The following is an 18,218-nucleotide window of genomic DNA, read 5'->3' as shown; positions in this document are numbered from 1 at the left end:
TATATCTCAAGTTATATCCACTTTTCTATCATTTGAGACGGTGTCGCATAACTAATTAGACTATTATGCATAAACAAGAATTTCGAGTCGAGAACTAATATCTAGTTAACGAATTTCTTAAAATAAAATGACTAAGCTTAATGAACATTTGTTCACACTTGATAAATTTCGATTAAGGACAATTTATTGTTCGGAATCAAAATCATGATTCAAGTTTATCATTCGGAAACATCTTGGAATAATGATATGTGTCATTGATGTTATTCAGGAATATTTCGAATCGATTTAGAGAGAAATATATAACTACTATAGATTCAGATACAAGACAGTGGTATCAGTTTTACTGGGAAAATTGTTATATGTTTGAACCCGTATTACATGTACTCGTACATGTAGATGAGTAGCTATATATCGACTTACAGATGAAAATCTGTTTAACTCGTGATCCGGATAGGTATGCATACTTGTATGCAAACCATTTTTGAACTGTGGTTACGGAACCAGGTTTGTTTGCAAACCGGTACGCAAAATGAAACAGTTTTGTATTTCTGAACTCGGGAACGTTTCCAAACTGGTATGCAAACTGATTTAGTTCTGTGAACTCCGGAACCGACGATAGTATTAAGGTTTCCAAACCGGTATACAAACTTAAAAAGTTCGGTTAACTTCGGAACTCAGTTTTGGTTAAATGTTTACAAACCAGTACGCGTACTGTGACTGAACCGACTCATGAACTACTATGTATTTGTACCTTGTGCATCTATTTAGCAAAAAAAACAAACAAACAAACAAACTTGTGCATCTAGTAATCATGTCGATTATATTTTCAAGTGCGTTTAAATTATTTCTACAAGATAATTTGATTAATTCTCTAAAACAATAGACTTATTTGATCACATGTTTGTGACTCAGAGTTAATGTATTATGTGTTCATGAAAATGAATATTAAGCTTTTAAGTTCAAACCAGCTAGTTTCGGCTAACCATGTTGAACATAGTCTTTGTACACGGTTCGTACGGTTTTTCCTAACCAGAGTGTATATCTTGTTTATGTGAATCAGATTCAAAGATTCATCTAACGGTGGATATTGTTTTCATTGTTCCAAAGCTATCTTATCTTAAACCTAAAGTAACCGATGCTTTGAATGTCTATAAAAGGGGAACTTCAAGCAACTAGGATCTTTGAATCTCGACGCTACTTTTTGGTGTGTCCTAGTTGTATCTAGAGTCGTTCTCTTCCTGACCCTTTTTAGGATTTAGCGACTACAAAGTCTTCATAGGGATTCGTGAAGCCAGGTCTAGTTATCTTTGCTTGATAACTCGTGTATCTTGTATCTTGATTGATTGTTGAGTTTATCACTTGATCAAGATAGATAAAAAATCATCAAAGTTCTCTTCATCTCAAACTTAGTTGATTCCACAAGTTTTATACTTGTGAGGTGAATAATGATCTAGGCTACACTTCGGGTTGTATAAGTCTGTAGTTTGAGGTTAGCTAGACTTTGTCTATTGTTGTCGATTTCCACACCTTTGATCAAATTATTTGACTGTGAAAGGAAATCGCTATATAGGCTTAAATTCTTGGAACACATATTTGGTTTAAAATATTTAATTGAGTTGAAGCAACTCTTAGTTGGTGTGACGCCATATAAGGGAATCAATTGCATAAAGTCCTGATGGGATTCAAGAGACGTAAGGATTGCGACTATACCTTAATAGGTGGGATACCTGTTAGGGCTCAACTACATTCCAGTCTGAAGTTAATTGGTAGTAGGATAGTGTCTGTAGCGGCTTAATACAGTTTGGTGTTCAATCTGGACTAGGTCCCGGGATTTTCTACATTTGTGGTTTCTTCGTTAACAATACTTCTGGTGTCTGTGTTATTTTCTTTTCGTATTATATTGTTTATCTTTATAATTGAAATATCACAGGTTTTGCATCGATCAATCATAGTAGATAATCCGACCTTGTTTTGTCGGATACGACTTGTGTTAGAGCACTGCTCGATCGAACTCGCAAGCGTTGCTATCTCAAGCTTGTTTGTAAAGTTTAGTTGATCAAAACTATATACTTGATTTCTGGTTTACTTATAGTTATGTCTCGGATTAGGATAGAAGTGTGTAGTTGAGCATTACACTTCACGACGTTCACCAATTGAAGAAGAAGATCTAGTGAAGAACTTGGATGAACTTCATCAACATGAGGTATGTGGAGACTAAAACTTATCTATCATTCAGAAGTCTATTTTATTCTATCTTCTAATGAGACTAAGTCGTATGGCTATATAGACTTTACATTATACACATTTGAAATTTCGAGCCAAGTTTATCTTGTTTATATATTTCTCGAAATATGTGTTGGAAGCCTTTTAGCTTTAGCTAAACTTCATCATCTACTTGACGAGTTTAGTTTAGACAATTTATTTGTTGTAAACTAAATGTTAAGTCAAAATGATCATGTGAAAATTACCTTGAACATCTTATATGATTTGTGTGAGACAATCATTTGATGTTAACTTGGGAAGTTTCACTTGAAAATTACTTGAATCTAGTGGTATGTGCAACATTACCATTGTTGTCTTCTAAGGATGTTTCAGTGATTAAATGAGAGTTTTAGACCTACTACCAATGTATGGATATAACATAGTATGCGAACTGTGAAGTTCTAGTTCAGGTCCAGAACTCTTGTCTTCGAACTGTGTTTCCGTACGGGTTTACCTGTGGAAGGCTCGGAATTGTGGTTTGCGAACAGTGTTTGCGAACGGCTAGACTAGGCCAGGTCCGGAACTGTGGTCTGGGAACGGCTAGACTAAGCCAAGTCTGGAACTGTGGTTCACGTACTCAATTTGTGAACACAGTGGTAAGGTTCTAAAATCGGCAAGTATGACAATTCATACTCATGAACTCAAGTTCGTTTGCGAACTAAAGTCCTTGGAACTTTAATGAAATAAGGTATGCGAACTTGTTTTACAAACCGGGGCATTATGTTCATGAATTGGTTCTTGTATAAGTACTTTGTACAACTACAAACCAAACCGAATATGTTTCCATTTGTTCATGGATGAACAATTGAACAACTCTCTTGAAACACATTTAAATTCATTTGATTGTCTTTCATGATTGATTGATCATCATTTTTGATCTACAAGTGTTAGATGATTATGGCTAAACTCAAAGTGTTCATATGGATAACTTCGGTTAATTGTTATTGAGCCAACAAGTTATACACATTTAGGTGTACTTCATCCATATCTAAATATAAGTATATTTCATTTGTGTGAATCAAGCTAATACCATCTAACAATGGAGATTGATTGCTTATTTTCTAATTGAAAAAGCGGGGGTACAACAACCACACCCAATATTTCGATTAGCAATCTGTATGGACTAACTCCAATATACTTTCAAGAGAATCAACTAGACTTAATATTAGTAAAGTATATCAAAGAGTTATATCTCTATTTCTCGATTCAATTCTTACTCAAGCAAATAGAAATTTGCGAGTCTTATTGAATACACGAGAAAGCACTTGAACGGTACCAACAACCAATGTTCAAGGATCAATCAATATAATTTCAATCAATAACCAAAGGTTGGATTTCCCAATTGATTGATTCAAACGCACAACCTGTGATATTTCAATCATATAGCAAAATATAATGCGGAAAAGAAATAACACAGACACCAGAAGTTTTGTTAACGAGGAAACCGCAAATGCAGAAAAACCCCGGGACCTAGTCCAGATTGAACACACACTGTATTAAGCCGCTACAGACACTAGCCTACTACAAACTAACTTCGGTATGGACTTTAGTTGAACCCCAATCAATCTCACACCGATCTAAGGTACAGTTGCAGTCCTTATGTCTCTGATCCCAGCAGGATACTACGCACTTGATTCCCTTAGCTGATCTCACCCACAACTAAGAATTGCTACGACCCAAAGTCGAAGAATTTAATAAACAAATCTGTATCACACAGAAAAGTCTACGGTAATAGATAAATCTGTCTCCCAAAGAAATACCTACGAGTTTTGTTCCGTCTTTTGATAAATCAAGGTGAACAGGAACCAATTGATAACCCAGACTTATATTTCCGAAGAACATCCTAGTATTATCAATCACCTCACAATAATCTTAATCGACTAGCGAAACAAGATATTGTGGAATCACAAACGATGAGACGAAGATTTTTGTGATTACTTATTATCTTGCTTATCGGAGATATTAACTCGAGCCAATTATTTCAATTGTACTCAACATGATAGAAACATCAAGATCAGATCACTCAACTACAGAGAAAATAGTTGGGTCTGGATTCACAATCCCAATGAAGTCTTCAAGTCGTTAACCTACAGGGTCTCGAGAGAAATCTAAGGTTAAAGGAGAATCGAATCTAGTTATGCAACTAGTAACACACAGAAGTGTGGGGATTATGTTTCCCAGTTGCTAGAGTTCTCCTTTATATAACTTTAAAATCAGGATTTGCAATCCAAGTTACCTTGGTAACAAAGCATTCAATATTCACCGTTAGATGAAAACCTGATTCAACCAAGCTAATATCTTTCAACCGTTAGATCGAACTTATCTTGTTACATACAAATGAAATGTACCCTCATTTAGGTTTATGTAATCGCACCTAAACGTGTACACCATGTTGGCTCAACAATAGTTAACCGAAGTTAGCCATATGATCACTCTCATATAAACCTTGTTCATATTAACCATAACTAGTTCAAATGACTCAACTGAAACTAGTTAAAGAGTTTTTCAATTGTTATATTCTCATAGAAGTATACAAGAACAAAATTGAAGCAAAATCGGTTTGATTCACTCGAATTAATTCATGAGCATTATAGCCACGGTTTGCATTCCTTATTTTATAAATGTTTAAGTTCATGAACATAACCGATTCACAAACGATGAGACGAAGATGTTTGTGATTACTTTTATATCTTGCCTATCAGAGATATCAATCTCCAGCCAATCGTTACGATTGTACTCAATACGATAGAAACAGCAAGATCAGATCACACAACTGCAAGAAAGTAGTATCGGTCTGGCTTCACAATCCCAATGAAGTCTCCAAGTCGTTAACATACATAGTCTCGGTAGAAACCTAAGGTTAAAGGAGAATCAACTCTATCTTATACAACTAGTATCACACAGGAGGCGTGGGGATTGGGTTTCCCAGTTGCTAGAGTTCTCCCTTATATAGTCTTTCAAATCAGGGTTTGCAATCAATGTTAACTTAGTAACAAAGCATTCAATATTCACCGTTAGATGAAAACCTGATTAGATTCAAGCTAATATCTTTCAACCGTTAGATCGATAACTTAGCTTGTTACACACAAATAAAATGCACGTTTTAGCTTTGTGTAACCATACCCAAACATGTACATTTGTTGGTTCAACAGTAGTTAACCAAATAGTTAGTCATATGAGCACTTTCATATCAACCATATTCTTCTTTACCATAACTAGTTCAAATGACTCAAATAAACTAGTTAGAGAGTTGTTCAATTGCTTAGATCTTATAGAGGTATATAAGACACAATCGAAGCAAAAACGATTTGATTCACTCGAATCGATTCATGAACTTTATAGCCACGGTTTGCAAATTTGCATTCCTTAGTTAATATAAGTATAAGTTCACGAATAATCATTTTTAGAAAATAAACAATCTAAGTAGGCGGACTAGGTATGCGGACTTAAGTACCCGGAATAAGTTTGTAAAAGTTTACAAACTCCAACAGATTTTCTCGGGAAGAGAACCTCCGACAGTACGCGGACTGGGTTCGCGGACTCTGTTCCGGTTTTCCTGAGAATCAAAGTACGCATACTTTGGTTCAAGGAACAAGGACTTATACATGTATGTGTTTCCACAAAATGCTTATATCCAATAATGGTTATATAATCTAAACTCTCATTTCAATCATTGAAATATTCTTAGAGGACGTTATATAGTTGTTATTCACAAACCATTTTTCGTCAAAGCCATTTTTAAGGGATTGAAACATAATATGACTTTCGTCACTAGGTAAAGATGAACTTGGTCAAAGCGAAAGCTTACCAACACATATTTCTAGAAATAGATAAGCGAGATAAACTCGGCTCGAAACAACAAATGTGTATAATCAAAGTCTATATAGCAAAACGACTTTTGTCTCAAGATAGGAGATAGAGTAGATAGACTTTTGAGTGATTGATAAGTTCAAGTCTCCACATACCTTTTAGTCGATGAAGTTCCACCGGTTCCTTGAGTAGTTCTTCGTCTTGTATGATGATCTTCATGGAGTTCTTGAGCTCAATTACACTTTCTATCCTAGTCCGAGACTTAGCTATAGTAGACTAGAAATCAAGACTTATAGTTTTGATCACTAACATTGACAAACATGCTTGAGATAACAACGCATGCGAGTTCGACCGAGCAGTGCTCTAACAATCTCCCCCTTTGTCAATTTTAGTGACAAAACTATCAATACATATGGAATACAAAAAAAGATAAATAAACTTTTGTAGCTCTTCTTCCACATGACTAATCTTCAACATTACTCGAAATCTTCGCCACTTCCAAGTACTCCAATAATTCCAAAGGTTGTAAGTTTAGCATCATCGTTGTTGAAAATCCATAGCTATAACAATGAGAAAACAAGAATTCTCGATCATTGTTATACAATGTCATAGTATTATTATACATCATCAAAGTTCAATTGTATCACAACTTCAACAATAATACTATGGTGATATGTATCATTCCCCCTTAGTCAATACTCCATCTCACATGGAAACCACTCCCCCTTACATAATGATCCGAAAACCATATGTATTTGTAGTGTGAACTACACATTAATTCTCCTCCTTTTTGTCAATAAAATTGGCAAAGGTACGAAAACGGGATCCTAATGAAAATTTCCATAGAGACATTTCATGATCAAAAGAAAGAACATATCAACTTATTTAGATGCAATCATATACCCAAAGCTAAATGCTTTCATCAAGGAGTTTATAAAGATACAAGATAACTCCTATAATATTCCACAGCCGCACTCCCCACAAAGATTTGGCAATTAAGCACAAGTTCAATTAAGAACTCTCCCCCATAAAATGTCATTCCCGAAAGAACAACAAGAGCGACTTTAATTTCATAAGAAAAGAAGGATTTCTTTGGACATAAGAAATCACATACGAATATGAATTTGAATCCAAAAAATACTCAATCAAATTAACCACAAGATAACCCATGATTAATTTAATCGGAATTGCTCGACATAAGAGAACTTACGGAGACTCACGGTATATACATAAAATATGGATCAGGGAAGATCGATACTGCGGAATAACAAGGATTCATTCTATTTTCCATCACTATTTGGACAATGACATACAATAGACATAATCCTCGTAAACAAAAGTTCATCCTATCCTTCATCAATATTTGCATAATGACATAATAGGCTTCAAACTTTTATGATGTCAAAAGTTCATTTATTCATTTATCAATACATGTATATCGACATACGAAAGACTTAACTTTTGACAAGGTATGGGAAAATCATAGTTCACGGACGCAAACACACATATCCCATAACAAATTGCAATATATAAAACCATAAAGTTTAATACTGCAAAAATCATCTTCCAAACAAATTTAGAATTTAACCAAATAAACCTAAAAACATGAAGATGAAAACGTTGGATATAGCTATGTGTAATCACAATAATGTCTATTCCAAACTATAGTTATTCTTCGAAACAAAACAAGAAAATAAAATTCTTATCCGAATATTTACTAGGAAAATAAATTCAAATTACTCATCATCTTCATTATTGGAAACACTCCAAGATGCTTGAATCATGTTCAATTATTCTTTGAGCTTGGGAAACTTAGTTGCAACCAATGAAAATTATTGTTGCACGCACTTCACCTTTGAATTTACCTTACACACACCCTTGTGAATTTTTTGAAGAAGACTCAAGGTGGTAGGGTCACAATCGTCAAGGGAATCATCTCTTTGTCTTTTGCACACATTCTCCCTTATACGTTTGAAAGTACATGGACGAACCGGTTTGGGAACCCTAAGAGAATTTCCAATTGAATCAACACCACGTTCACGGAAAATTTGACCAATAAAGCAAGGGTAACCTAACTTATTGTTGGGTGAAGTCATCGAAGTCATTTGAGAAATGATGAAACCACAAATATCGAAACTCGGAACACCCAATTCAAGGAAATAGACCAATTTTGCAAACTCGCGACTCCACCGAGAATTCTCAATTATGGAGGGACAAAGGTTAGAGATACCATGTTTACTGAAAGCCATCAAAGCAACACTAAGACCATTAGTAGGAAACTTCCCTTGATTCCAAGCCACCTTCTTACCGCAAAGGCCAAGAGAGACATCCTCACGCGATGGTCGTCCATCACTTGGTCTAGGTAGACGAACATTTACCAATGGAGTTTTGGTAATCTTCGAAATCAACTCTTTATTAACAAGAAATCTTTCTCTATTTATCATGGTTTTGAATTCCTTTTTACCAAGATCAACATCATGAATGCTGGGATAAAAAATTCTTGTGAGAGTATTAAATCCTTGACTAAGACCATCAAAGATGTTTCCAAGATTGAATTTTTCAAAGCAAACTAAATCCTCTTTATGTCCACTAGAAGAATCCAATTTCTTTTCTAACCGATAGATGAAATCCTTTCAAAAAAATTAGCACAAGAATCATTGACAAATCTAATTCTAATAGAATTTTGGTCTAAAGGAAGATTCATGCTAGAGGAACCCAAACTTTTTGAAGTTCTTTTTGAACCCTTGAAATTCATCATGAGATCTAGAAATTGGAAAGAAACAAGAGGGAATCACTTACTTGGAATAAAATTTGACCACCCCTATGTATTATTTTCCTCCAAGGAAGATTTAATGGAGGAAAATCATGAACCCTAGAAAGTTCACGTACGCGGAAAGATGGGAGGAAGAAGAAGGTCTGTGTACTTCTTTTTTATAGGCTCACTAATGGGCTTGGACCCGTTTATGAACCGTGACCCACAAAAGGAATGTGGGATTTTCTTTTATGTTCGCACATCAATGTTGTGCATTCCGTGAAAACACAATTTGTGAGAGGAACCAGATGCAGTAGAAAGCTTATTCGAAAATTTACCCAACTATACACAAATCAAACCATTTCTTGCCCCATCTCAAGATATATACAAATGGGGTAGTTCCAGGCATGTTACCAAGAGGCATGATGTGCAGAGAGATCCTCATGCAGCATTTCTGGTTGATATTTGTGACAGTCCCAGTGATATAATCAAAGCAATGATGATAATCAGGGTTGTCAGAGCTTTCTATCTTCATTTTTAGATGACTAGAAAGAATATTCTTCCGACTTTTAGTTCGTACATTATTATTCCATAGTTTTACATGTACAAAACTTTTATCGTGTTGATTCTTAGACTTAACTGAATTAAATTTTTCTACGAATCTAAAAACGCTTTTGAAAGATCTGAATAGATCTTTGTCAATTGATTCATTACGATAGTATTTCTCAAAAATATTAAGAGTTAATCTAGTGAGGGTCCATATCTTTGAGCATAACGAACGTTTCCTCAATCTTCCCTTCTTTTTATTTTTTCCTTTAGATTGTTTCTCATCATCTAAATTTTCCTTTTTAGATGAAATGAGATTATCATGAGAAACCGAAGGTTTTATCCATAATAATCTTTGAGAAATCTTTAAGGATTTCTGGTGTGCATAACAGATGCCAAGAGCAAGTTTTCCAAAGAAATTTCCCATAGGGAAATTTTTAAGGATCGAACAAACACAAACTTATCATGTTTAAAGTGTTTGCCTTCTCTGATACCAATTGAAAAAGCGGGGGTACAACAACCACACCCAATATTTCGATTAGCAATCTGTATGGACTAACTCCAATATACTTTCAATAGAATCAACTAGACTCAATCTTAATAAAGTATATCAAAGAGTTATATATCTCTTTCTCGATTCAATTCTTACTCAAGCAAATAGAAATCTGCGAGTCTAATTGAATACAAGAGAAATCACTTGAACGGTACCAAAGACCAATGTTCAAGGATCAATCAATTTTAATCAACAACCAAAGGTTGGATTTCCCAATTGATTGATTCAAGCGCACAACCTGTGATATTTCAATTATATAACAAAATATAATGCGGAAAAGAAATAACACGGACACTAGAAGTTTTGTTAACGAGGAAACCGCAAATGCAGAAAAACACAAGGACCTAGTCCATATTGAACACACACCATATTAAGCCACTACAGACACTAGCCTACTCAAAATTAACTTCGGTATGAACTGTAGTTGAACCCCAATCAATCTCACACTGATCCAAGGTACAGTTATGCTCCCACGTCTCCGATCCCAGCAGGATACGACGTACTTGATTCCCTTAGCTGATCTCACCCACAACTAAGAGTTACTACGACCCAAAGTCGAAGACTTTAATAAACAAATCTGTATCATACAGAAAAGTCTACGGTAATAGATAAATCCGTTTCCCACGAATATACCTACGAGTTTTGTTCCGTCTTTTGATAAATCAAGGTGAACAGGAACCAATTGATAAACCAGACTTATATTCCCGAAGAACAGCCTAGTATTATCAATCACCTCACAATAATACTAATTGACACAACGAAAAAAGATATTGTGGAATCACAAACGATGAGACGAAGTGTTTGTGATTTCTTTTATATATTTCCTATCGGAGATATCAATCTCAAGCCAATTATTACAATTGTACTCGTACGATAGAAACTACAAGATCAGATCACACAACTACGAGAAAGTAGTATCGGTCTGGCTTCACAATCCCAATGAAGTATTTAAGTCGTTAACCTGGTTTAGAAGAAGAAAAAAAAGGTTAAAGGAGAATCGACTCTAGCTTAACATAACTAGTATCACACAGAAGGTGTGGGGATTAGGTTTCCCAATTGCTAGAGTTCTCCCTTATATAGTCTTTCAAATCAGGGTTTGCAATCAATGTTAGCTTGGTAACAAAGCATTCAATATTGATCGTTAGATGAAAACCTGATTTAGATTCAAGCTAATATCTTTCAACCATTAGATCGAAAACTAGCTTGTTACACACATTGTATTAAGCCGCTACAGACGCTAGCCTACTACAAACTAACTTCGGTTTGGACTGTAGTTGAACCCCAATCAATCTCACACTGATCTAAGGTACAGTTACACTCCTTACGTCTCTGATCCTAGCAGGATACAATGCACTTGATTCCCTTAGCTGATCTCACCCACAACTAAGAGTTGCTACGATCCAAAGTCGAAGACTTTAATAAAAAAATCTGTATCACACAGAAAAGTCTACGATAATAGATAAATCTGTCTCCCACAGAAATACCTATGAGTTTTGTTCTTTCTTTTGATAAATCAAGGTGAACAGGAACCAATTGATTACCCGGACTTATATTTCCGAAGAACAGCCTAGTATTATCAATCACCTCACAATAATCTTAATCGACGCGATGAAAGAAGATATTGTGGAATCACAAACGATGAGACGAAGATGTTTGTGATTACTTTTATATCTTGCCTATTGGAGATATCAATCTCAAACCAATCGTTATGATTGTACTCAACACGATATAAACAACAAGATCAGTATCGGTCTGGCTTCACAATCCCAATGAAGTCTCCAAGTCGTTAACCTACAGGGTCTCGGTAGAAACCTAAGGTTAAAGGAGAATCGACTCTAGCTTATACAACTAGTATCACACAGGAAGTGTGGGGATTGGGTTTCCCAGTTGCTAGAGTTCTCCCTTATATAGTCTTTCAAATCATGGTTTGCAATCAATGTTAACTTAGTAACAAAGCATTCAATATTCACCGTTAGATGAAAATCCGATTAGATTCAAGCTAATATCTTTCAACCGTTAGATCGATAACTTAGCTTGTTACACACAAATAAAATGCACGTTTTAGCTTTGTGTAACCGTACCCAAACATGTACATTTGTTGGTTCAACAGTAGTTAACCAAATGGTTAGCCATATGAGCACTTTCATATCAACCATATTCTTCTTTACCATAACTAGTTCAAATGACTCAAATGAACTAGTTAGAGAGTTGTTCAATTGCTTAGATCTTATATAGGTATACAAGACACAATCGAAGCAAAAACGATTTGATTCACTCGAATCGATTCATGAACTTTATAAACACGGTTTGCAAACTTGCATTCCTTAGTTAATATAAGTATATAAGTTCACGAATAATCGTTTTTAGAAAATAACCAACCTAAGTACGCGGACTTAAGTACCCGAAATTAGTTTGTAAAAGTTTACAAACTCCAGCAGATTTTCTCGGGAAGAGAACCTCAGATAGTACGCGGACTGGGTTTGCAGACTCTGTTCCGGTTTTCCTAAGCAGCAAAGTACGCATACTTTGGTTCAAGGAATAAGGACTTATACATGTATGTGTTTCCACACAATGCTTATATCCAACAATGGTTATATAATCTAAGCTCTCATTTCAATCATTGAAACATTCTTAGAGGACATTATATAGTAGTTATTCACAAACCATTTTTCATCAAAGCCACTTCAAGTGATTGAAACATAATATGACTTTCGTGACTAGGTAAAGATGAACTTGGCCAAAGCGAAAGCTTACAAACATAGATTTCGAGAAATAGATAAGAGAGATAAACCCGACTCGAAATAGCAAATGTGTATAATTAAAGTTTATATAGCAAAACAACTTTTGTCTCAAGATAGAAGATAGAGTAGATAGACTTTTAAGTGATAGATAAGTCAAAGTCTCCACATAACTTTTAGTCGATGAAGTTCCACCGGTTCCTCGAGTAGTTCTTCGTCTTGTATGTTGATCGCCATGGAGTTCTTGAGCTCAACTATACTTTCTATCCTAGTCCGAGACTTAGCTATAGTAGACTAGAAATCAATATTATAGATTTGATCACTAACATTGACAAACATGCTTGAGATAGCAACGCATGCGAGTTCGATCGAGCAGTGCTCTAACACTAAGCTTACTTGGCTTGAATCTTAAATCAGGAGTTCATCTAATGGTGAATATCAATTGCTTTGTTGCTAAGCTATCTTATCTTTGATCATAAGCAACTCTGATTTGAAAGACTATATAAGGGAGAACTCTAGCATCTGGGAAACCTAATCCCAACACTCTCGTGTGTCCTAGTTGCAAACTAGAGTCGATTCTCCATTAACCTAGGTTTTCCAAAACCATTATTAGGTTAACAACTTGAAGACTTCATTTGGGATTCGTGAAGCCAGATCCAACTATTTCCTTTGTAGTTGCATATTTTGATCTTACTTTTTCTATCGTATTGATTTTAATCTTCTCTAAAGTTTTCTCGAGATTTATCTCCGATAGGTAAGATATAAAAAGTAATCACGATAGTTCTTTGTCTCAGTCTCTTGTGATTCCGCAATAACTTCTTATGTTCAGAAAAAATCTTATGCTATAAGGTTCGTGAATTTTAGCCTTCATGGTTTGCGTACCAGTTTGCAATAACCTCGGGATTCGGAAGAATCTGCTAAGGAATTATCCTAAAACATAGTTTGTGAATTTTAGCCTTTATGGTTTGCTTACCAGTTTGCAAACCATCTTTTTAAAATAGTATTTAGGAACTTTTTAGTTTGTAAATCAGTATGCAAACTCTTTAGTACACGAGATTCCAGAGCTTCCATGGTTCACGTACCAGTTTGCAAACCATCCTGTCTTCGATATTCGATAAACTTGTTTTGCCCATAACTTTTTCGTACCAACTCAAAATAACCTCATTCTTTTTTCATTCTCTTTATAACTGAATTCTCTTCAAGACGATGATGAGAAATCTTGATTTTGAATGATTTAATCTCGATATCTGGCAAGTCTGTTGATTTTGAGCATCTTTGCTCATTTTTCTTCGCACTTCTTCCAATTCTCTTCGACTTGGGCACTTTGATACTTGTAATACTCCTTTTCTTACCTATTTTTAGCACTTTGTAGCTCCTTTTGGATGATTCACCTAATAGATACAAATAAGAGAAAACAAAAGTAATAACAAGAATACATGCAATAATTATAGCTAAAACAAGTATGGAATGGGCATTAAAATCATATGAATTATGCACTTATCAAATTACCCCACACTTAGATTTTGCTAGTCCTCGAACAAACTAAATCAAACTATACAACAATTCCCTTTCGTTGAGAATACGGTTACACTTAGCTAACGCAACATGCCTTTAAACCCCTAGGTGTCCCTAGTGGACGAGTTATAGTCTCTTGAACGTTTACAAGAGGTATACCCACAAAACTTACTCAAATTTATCGCCTTGGGAGAACTACTAAGGATAGACGAAAAGCAGAAAGCTAATTAAATAATCAGCCCGCATAAGTTCTGTAGCTGTAAACATCCTGCATACGTTCCAATCATCACGCATAAGCAATTACTTACGCGTGACATTCAACCTGATTGAATAACTCTATTCAGATAGCCATTGTACTTGTTGCAATGTTTTTCAACATTTTAGCCGCAACACTCGCGTACTGAAATCACATGGATAAATAAGAGAATGGAAATAGAATAATGAAGTTTGCAAATATTGACTAAGGTGACGATGTTACCCACATGACTTGTATGAATGTCGTGAAAGAATTTTTATATATATTTAGCGCAATAGTTGAGATAAACACCCATTTAACTCGACGACATGATTAGATACTCTAAGCGCATGTTTTCTTTCAGCAAATATGTGATAGTTCCCATGGATCCTGCGTTCCACGCTTGTTTAGGCGAGGAGACAGGGAAAACGCATACATATTGCTATCCAAGTGTCGAGAACCTCATCGAGTCTTTTTTGACTTGCTATATAATGATGATAGGTTTCACTCATTTTATCGAATACATGATTAGTTCTCATGGATCCTGCATTCTACACCTGTTTAGGCGACGGAGACAGGGAAAACCTTCTCTTTGTGTTTTTAAGAAAAGGTCGATGTATGAAGACGAGCTTTATATATTATTTTATTTTTGGCTCAGTCTTCTGAGTGTAGGAGACAATTGTCTATGGGGCTTTTATATACCTAACCAATGATTATATCCTTGCTAAAACACCACGGAAGTACTAGGATCCCACCACATCACTTAGGGAAACATATAACTGCAAAAAAAAAAAAAGTGATTCAGGAATCATAGATTACGAGAACTAATTTTTCCAACGACTACCATGATATTGCTAGCACCTGAGTTTATCATTCAATTATGAATGTATACATATATAATCGAGGATTGTAGAATGATAAAGTGGGAATCAAGTTATACCTGTAAGAACTATTTTAACCTAAAAAGGTTTAAAGTGTTATCCTAAATAACTCGTAATTAACTTCAAAATATGAAGTCTCAAGTATGCAAAAAATCAAAGAGTAGCTTTTTTAATATATATATATATATATATATATATATATATATAGAGAGAGAGAGAGATGGATGGGAAATTCAAATATGATATGCAAAAATAACAACAATTAAAAGATAAGAGATAAAAATACAAACCGATGGGTTTCCTCCTGTGTAGCGCTTTGTTTAACGTCCTCAGACCGACTTCGCATTCTTTCAATTACTCCTCCAGAGGGAGATAATCACGAAATTCTTGCACGTCCATATCCATGTAAGCTATATGCTTTCGTATTATGGTTTCAATCTATGGCCGTTTACTTTCAAAGTGTTCCCATACCTGAGACTAGCTATATCAACTGCACCATGAGAATAGTTTAAGACGAGAATTAAATCTATGGTCCAATCCATCTGGACCTTAGCTTCCCATGAAATAGTTTAAAATGAGAATTAAATAAAATAATTTTTTGTCCCACAACAAAATTCTTTCGAGAAGTCATCTTGTCGTGGAAATCTTTCGTGTGCTCCTTGTACATGCATGAACCATAGTAAGTATCGTTACGTATATCTTCTAGCTCAGTAAGTAGTAACTTCCTTTGTTTTCCCATATTTTCATAGTCCATGTTGCACATCTTTATCGCTCAATATGCCTTGTGTTCAAGTTCAACCGGAAGATGACAAGCTTTGCCATAAACCAACCGATATGAAGACATACCAATCGTTGTTTTGTACGCCGTTCTATATGCCCAAACCGCATCGTTAAGCCTATAACTCCAATCTTTCCGTATAGTGTTTACGATTTTCTCAAGAATGGACTTAATCTCACAGTTCGGTATTTCATCTCGCCTACTAGTTTGTGGGTGATACAACGTACCAACATTGTGTGTTATGTTTCACTTCTTGAGTAGAGCATGGTGAAAAGCGGGGGTCTAACATCCACACCCAATATTTAGTTCGACAATCTGTATGGACTAACTCCAATATAATTCCAAGAGAATCAACTAGACATTCAGTCTCAATCAAGGAATAACATCCAAGAGTTATATCTCAATTTCTCAATAAAATATGCAATCGAACAGTTAGAAATCTGTGAACCTAATTGATATGAGAAATAACTTGAACGGTATCAAAAACCAATGTTCAAGTGTCAATCAATTTCAATTAACAACCAAAGGTTGGATTTACCAATTGATTGAACTACGCACAACCTATATTATTTCAATTAAATAGAAAATATAACACGGAAAAGAAATAACACAAACACCAGAAGTTTTGTTAACGAGGAAACCGCAAATGCATAAAACCCTCGGGACCTAGTCCACATTTGAACACCACACTGTATGAAGCCGCTACAGAAACTATCCTACTACAAGTTAACTTCATACTGGAATGTAGTTGAGCCCTGACCAACTCTCACACCGATTAAGGTACATTTGCGTTCCTTACACCTCTGAATCCCAACACTCTACGCACTTGATTCCCTTAGCTGATCTCACCCACAACTAAGAGTTGCTACGAACCAAAGTCGAAGACTTGATAAACAAATCTGTCTCCCACAGAAAAATCTATTCTGATAGATAAATCTGTCTCCCACAGAAGTACCTATGAAGTTTTTGTTCCGTATTTTGATAAATCAAGGTGAACAAGAACCAATTGATAATTCGGTCTTATATTCCCGAAGAACATCTTAGAAATATCAATCACCTCACAATAACTTAACTATATGTTAGTAGAAAAAATTATTGTGGAATCACAAAGAATGAGACGAAGAGCTTTGTGATTACTTTTTGTATCTTACCTATCGGAGATAAATCTAGACCAAATATTAGAGAAGATAATACTCAATACGATAGAACAAGTAAGATCAGAACACGCAACTACAGAGAAAATAATTGGGTCTGGCTTCAGAATCCCAATAAAGTCTTCAAGTCGTTAACCTATAATGGTTTTAGGAAAAACCTAGGCTAAAGGAGAATTGACTCTAGTACGCAACTAGTATCACACATGAGGTGTGGGGATTATGTTTCCCAGTTGCTAGAGTTCTCCCTTATATAGTCTTCATATCAGGATTCAATAGCTTTGAAACAAAGCAATCAATATTGACCATTAGATGAAATCCTGATTTAAGATTCAAGCTAAGTTTGCTTAAAACCAAAGCAATATCTCTCCACCGCAAGATGGTCTTAGCTTGTTACACACAAATGAAATATACCTTCATTTATATATGGGTAACCGTACCTAAACGTGTATATTGAGTTGGCTCAACAATAGTTAACCGAAGTTAGCCATATGAACACTTTTTTATTAACCTCATTCATCTAACACTTCTAGATCAAATGATAATCAAGTGAATCTAATTGTGTTACTCATAGAGTTGTTCAATTGCTTATATTCTCATAGCAGTATACAAGACACAATTGAAGCAAAATCGGATTGATTCAAAAGATTCAGTTCATGAACATTTTAGCCACGGTTTGCAAAGATTGCATTCCTTAATTTATATATGTATTTTTTCATGAGTATGAAATCATACTTAACCTATTTTAGAACTTAAACCAACTTAGTTTGCAAACGGGTACGCAAACTTAAGTTCCAGACATTGGTCATGCACAAAAGTACGCAAACGGGTACACATACTGTCGTTCCGGACCGAACTCGGGTGAAATCGTTCGCGAACGGGTATGCAAACTTGGTTCCAGAACTTGACAGTTAAAACCGTTCGCATACTGGTATGCATACTTGGTTCCCAGACCTGAATCACATTACACCAGTTTGCAACATACTATGCTATATCC

Source organism: Papaver somniferum, chromosome 1, assembly GCF_003573695.1.
Source record: "Papaver somniferum cultivar HN1 chromosome 1, ASM357369v1, whole genome shotgun sequence".
Classification (NCBI taxonomy): domain Eukaryota; kingdom Viridiplantae; phylum Streptophyta; class Magnoliopsida; order Ranunculales; family Papaveraceae; genus Papaver; species Papaver somniferum.
The sequence above is the reverse complement of the archived record's forward strand: the minus strand, read 5'-3'. Positions refer to the sequence as shown.